The following is a 6,366-nucleotide window of genomic DNA, read 5'->3' on the forward strand; positions in this document are numbered from 1 at the left end:
GGCTGCTTATTGTAGAATCTTGTACATATTTGTTTATTTGTATCACTTAACCATTTCAATATTTATGTCCACCCTGCACTTTCCCCTTCTAAATGGAATTGTCGGGATTTATGAAATTGCTAATTAAGGGCAACGGAATTTTATTCCGTCACAGCCCGGACAAGAGAATAAATATATTTGGTGGCATACGGTATATTCTCAAAACAGCATCTGGAAAGTAAATACTATCGGCATTGCAGTAATTGCACGAAAATTGCAAGTGAAGATGGAATCGGGTATCGCATTCAGTTTGTCGTTAAAACAAGCTACAATTGAAATAAATGTTTGGGTCTGAAATCTCAGCCAATTTAAACGCCATTGTTTATAAATATGTAAAACAATGCTTCACGAGTTTATTATACAAAATCGTAACAATTTGATGTTCAGTGTAAATACATATTGTTTTGAAAATTACGTCAATGAAATAACTTTGTATATAATGAATTAAACGCAAACTACATTCATTTGCATGAGAAAGGAACCAAAGCTCCGCTTTAATTCCATCGAAATATCTATGGAGCGGTATTCGGTTCAAAAATGAAATTGGCAATTTGTTAACATTTATATGCTTTATTAATAATCTGTTTCAATACATTCCATTCATGTATTGTTTAATTCGTTGTAATAAAGTGTTAAATCGTAATTTACATTTCTGTAACTAGCTAACAATTTTCATGATATTACAAACCGCTATGTGTCTAATGCTAAACGCCAAACCGCTACGTGTCTAACGCTAAACGCCTAACCGCAATACGCCTAACTCGATTTCGATTACGAAACTAAACATGTAAATGTCAACTTATCACTGAAATGTTACTTCGTTTGATTTCAAATTGTCTTCTTAAATTGCAAATCGGAATGTGTCTATTGCATAAGTTCAAACCGTGATTTGATATTACTAGAATTTGATTACGAAACTGAAGATGAGCTTATCAATGCTAGCTCCAACTAATCACCGAAAAGTTACTTCCCCTTGCTTTGAAATTGCCATTTGTACTATGGTGGAAATCACAGGCATCTGGAGCATTGAGTTCCTAAAATACCTCGGCCAGTATCAAACAGGAATTGGTCTCGGAAATAATAAGATCCATCATGGCCTACCAAGGAGATGTTCAAACACCCAAGCGATATGTTAGACCAAAGACAAGAAGAGGGGAGAACTATTACCACCTATTTGTGGGTAAGTGTTATTTTATATACCTGATATATTTTATTAAAACATAAAAAGTGCCCATATGAGAAACTTAATGGAAATGTCTTTTATTTTTAGTGGGTGGGGTCAAGTCTGCTTCCAATTGACAGATCCTAAGATAGTAAATAATATTTTTTGAGCTCCATTGACCAGTGGTAAAATTAAGAACACAAATTCTTTATAAATTTGATTTCTTTGAAATACAAATAAGTCTGAATCTGACTTTACTTAGATTGATAATAGGTAAGACTTTCTTATAATGCACCAGTCATTTGTAACCAGGTGGCCCTGCAGTGCCGCGTGAATGCGTTGGTTTTGTCTTCGCTATAAATATAGTGGGGAATGAACCTTACCTAGGGTCTCTGGGGTGCAGGGTAATTTGGCGGGGATTTGACCATCTGTACGTTCCCGAAGGGCAAGGATTTAAGTCGGGGTTGGCTGGACCAAAAGTCAAAAGTCCCCACTATTCCCCGGACCTGGGGGGCCTTGGTTACAATTGACTGGTGCATAAACACAGTGTTTTTACAAACTTCATTTTTTACAAACTTCATTTTTTATAATTAAAATTTACTTTTCTTTAAGTTTAACCATAGACTTTCGGTTTATATGTTCGTGCTAAAACATACCTCTTCTCCAAATATAATCTTTGACTGTTAGTGACATAATTGTAGTTAAACACATTTATTCATCAAAGTTGTAGAGTGTTTTGATAACTGAGAGCTCAATGTAATGGCACAATTGGATGCCTGTTCACTAATATAGCTCTCAAAATAAATTAGATCATCATGCTAGTGGTCTAGCAAAATGGGTTTGAACACAAAAACCAGCACACATTTCTTTCAAGGTTAAATTCTAAAATATGAACCGTTGGTGGTGATGCAGAAATATTGCAAGATGCTGACATATTTACTGTGTCAATGAATATTGCAGACATTTAAATTTCAATCTTATCGTTATTTTCAAAGGGCAGTATGGTTCCAGTGGTGCGACCGGCTCTGAATTCCTGGCTTGTTCTGATGAAAAATGGCAGAAGGGGTAATGGTTGTGTTTTTTTATTCGGACAATTATTCAACAATTAAGTACCCTACTAGTTTTAACCAAAATGTACTTGCATGTTTGTACGATTAATCAACAAAGAATGATGGTTATATCAACATTGTATTGGAATTTTAACATGATAACAATTTCATTTTACATCAAATCTTAAATTTGGTCCAAAGCTTAAAGCTGCTCTCTCACAGATTGACAGTTCTTCTTGGTCGTATCTCAAAAGCCTTTCAATTGATATTAAAGTAGTAAGGGAGGTGAATATTTAAATTAAATGTATACAAATAGATGGCTTAAAGCAATATGGAAAAATGATTTTTTCAGCAGTTTTCCAAACAATTGAAATCTGTCATATTATGACTGTGTGACCTTTTATGACTAAATTGAAGGATTTATAGCAAATTTTCAAACTTGAATACCCGGTATAAAAGGCTGTGATCTGATATTATGTCAGCAGTCTAATATAACTTTCTAGCATTTGCACAATAATTGCCAATTTGCTTGTTAAAAGACAAAAATAAAAAAGGTGTCAAAACAGTAAATCTGTGAGGATGCAGCCTTAAAATGGTGTGGCACTTAATAGTTTTTGAATAATTTCTATATATGTTATTGTACAGGCTTTTAAAATAATTGATCTGAAAATCTCATTCCTATTAGTTCTGTTATATTTTATGATTTTTATTTCAGGCACTGGAATGTAATCAAATATGCCATTGTACTGAGGATTGACCTGCAATACGTGGAAAACACGTAACACAACTGCAAAGCCAATCTGGAAGGGAAAATAAGTACAAGATGGAAACAATGTGGAACAACATGTTCAGTGGAACAACTTGATATTTGATGACTTACATACTGATGTGAAGTTGCAGATAATAGTCAACTGTTGGCCAGTGATTAGTAAATACAAAAAGTATCATTAATTCATGCCTGAGGCAATACAATCCGAATCTGGACATTCACTTTACAACCTAGATAGAGCCAGACTCCTTAATTATGCTTGGTAGTGCTACTCAGTGGTAACCCTTTTGCAGTCAATTTTAAATAGTTAAACATATTTTTCAGAGTATTTGAGTGAACTTTACATTTAATCCGGACACATATTTCTTCACTGTGGATCATTTTAACAATGGAAAGTTCATATTTATATATATTCATGCAACTGTGTGGTAAAGGAATCATCTTCGCTTAAAACGGTTTTCATAAGAAGGAGAGAAGATAACAGAAACAGAAACAGATGGAATTGGCAGACCAAATAAAAAACCGATTTTGTTTAGTTCAATTTAAAATACTTAAGTCCTAATAGGGCACATGCCATATTGTAAATTGGGCTCTTTAAAATGTGAAAAGGTGAATGTGGTCTAGAGGATAAGCCTAGAGGTGTCAGCCTCAAATCCAGGGTTGTGGGTTGACGGTTCAAGTCCCACCGAGATACTTTCTGATGGCCTCAGCAAAAGGATGTCTGTACTAGTTTCTTCTAAGGCTACAGACTTGAGAGTGGTTATGCAAGCTTTCAGCTTGCGTAGCAATCTAGCTGAAATGATTAGGTTTAAAATAAGATACTTGCTGACTTTCAAACAGTTTTTTTTTCCATTTGTGTTGATTTGTTTTTCAGTCTGTTAGAATGTTTATTAGAAGTGATGAGCATTGCTTACTGCAACTAATATTCATTTTTAGCTTGACTATTCTAAGAATAGGTGGGCTATACTACTCGCCCCGGCATCGGTGTCCGGTTAAAGTTTTAGGGCAAGTTGGGATTTTCACTTATAAGTCCAATACCCTTTACTCAATTGACTTTATACTTCACAGAGTTGTTCAGGACCATCACACAATGAGGTTTCATAACCCCATATTATTCTTAATACAAGTTATGGCCCCTGATTGACTTAAAGTTTTAGGCAGGTTGGGATATTTATTAATTACTTCTATACCCTTCATTCAATTGACTTAATACTTCACACAATTGTTCAGGACCGTTACCCAATGAGGTTACATAACTCCATATCCTTACTACAAGTTATGGCCCCTGATTGACTTAGGTTAAAGTTTTAGGCAAGTAAAAGTTAGGGGAAAGTTGGGATTTTAATAAAAAAAACTTCTATACCGTTCATCCAATGCACTTAATAAAATTCAAAATTATTTACGACCATCTTACAACAAGAAACATAACTCCATTTTAACCCTAAATACAAATTATGGCCCGTGATTTTTTATTTTTATGCCCCTCTTCGAAGAAGAGGGGTATATTGCTTTGCACAGGCATGTCGGTATGTCGGTCGGTCGGTCGGTCGGTCCGTCGGTAGACCAAAGTTTGTCCGAGTGATAACTCAACAATCCCTGGACGTATGGTCATCAAACTTCACATGAAGGTTAGGCCTGACCAGTAAATAACCCCTATTGATTTTGGGGGTCATCGGGTCAAAGGTCAAGGTCACAGTGACCTTTAATGGTAAAATAATTTTAAAGCTTGTCCGAGTGATAACTCAACAATGCCTGCACCCATGGCCCTCAAACTTGACATGGAGGTTGGGCCTGACCAGTAGTTGACCCCTATTGTTTTTGGGGGTCATCGGGCCAAAGGTCAAGGTCACAGTGACCTTGAATGGTAAAAGGTTGTCCGAGTGATAACGTGACAATGCCTGCACCCATGGCCCTCAAACTTGACTTGGAGGTTGGGCCTGACCAGTAGCTGACCCCTATTGTTTTTTGGGCTCAATGGGTCAAAGGTCAAGGTCACAGTGACCTTTAATGGTAAAAGATTGTTCATGTGATAACTCAACAATGCCTGCACCCATGGCCCTCAAACTTGACTTGGAGGTTGGGCCTGACCAGTAGATGACCCCTATTGTTTTTGGGGGTCATTGGGCCAAAGGTCAAGGTCACAGTGACCTTGAATGGTAAAAGGTTGTCCGATTGATAACTCAACAATGCCTGCACCCATGGCCCTCAAACTTGACTTGGAGAATTGGCCTGACCAGGAGATGACCCCTATGGTTTTTGGGGGTCATCTGGCCAAAGGTCAAGATCACAGTGACCTGGAATGGTAAAAGGTTGTCCGAGTGATAACTCGACAATGCCTGCACCCATGGCCCTCAAACTTGATTTGGAGATTGAGCCTGGCCAGAAGATTGTCCCTATTAATTTTAGGGGTCATTGGGCCAAAGGTCAAGGTCACAGTGACCTTGAAGGATAAAAGGTTGTCCAAGTAATAACTCAACAATGCCTGCACCCATGGCCCTCAAACTTGACATGGAGGTTGGGCCTGACCAGTAGATGACCCCTATTGATTTTAGGGGTCAAAGGTCAAGGTCACAGTGACCTTGAAAGCAAACTCGACAATTCTTGGACCTATGGTCATCAAACTTGACATGAAGGTTGGGCCTGCCCAGTAGATGACCCCTATCGACTTTGGGGGTCATCAGGCCAAGGTCAATTTCACAGTAACCTTTAACGCAAAAAAGTTAACAAATCTTCCCCCACTGATTTCTCAACAATGCCTGAACCTATGATCATTAAACTTGACATGGATGTTAAGCCTGACCAGTAGATCACCCTTATTGATTTTAGGATTCATAGAGCCAAAGGTCAAGGTCACAGTGATTTTGAATGGTAAAAGGTTGTCCGAGTGATAACTCAACAATGCCTGAACCCATGGCCTTCAAACTTGACTTGGAGTTGCATCTGACTTGTAGATGACCCCTTATGATTTAAGGGGTCATCAGGTCAAAGGTCAAGGTCACAGTGACCTTGAACGAAAAAACTTGTCTTGTGATAACTTGACAATGCCTGCACCCATGGCCCTCAAACTTGACATTTAGGTTTCTGGTGACCAGCTGATGACTCTGGATTTTGAGTTCATAGAGTCAAAGGTCATGACGGTCATAACACACTTTATCCTCACACTTTAATGGTCATAATCTTAAAACAGCAACAAATCAGCTGTCATTTCGGTCCATGCATATTTCATTCAATTGTCCATATAATCCTGACAACATGGCGCTCAGGGGGGGCATAATGTTTGACAAACATCTCTTGTTTTTAAAATTTCTTTTGAAAGGCATATTTGTATATTCTTAACCACATTTTCA

The 6,366-nt window shown here is 37.5% G+C and overlaps 1 long non-coding RNA gene across 1 annotated transcript; it reads left to right on the forward strand.

The window, feature by feature from the left end:
* Window positions 1-443: 443 nt before the first annotated feature.
* LOC128227853 (uncharacterized) lies at window positions 444-6,366 on the forward strand. Its single transcript, XR_008259861.1, has 3 exons — window positions 444-1,219; window positions 2,197-2,266; window positions 2,966-6,366. It is a non-coding gene; the product is annotated as an uncharacterized LOC128227853 (long non-coding RNA).

This window comes from Mya arenaria, chromosome 3, assembly GCF_026914265.1.
Source record: "Mya arenaria isolate MELC-2E11 chromosome 3, ASM2691426v1".
Classification (NCBI taxonomy): Eukaryota; Metazoa; Mollusca; class Bivalvia; order Myida; family Myidae; genus Mya; species Mya arenaria.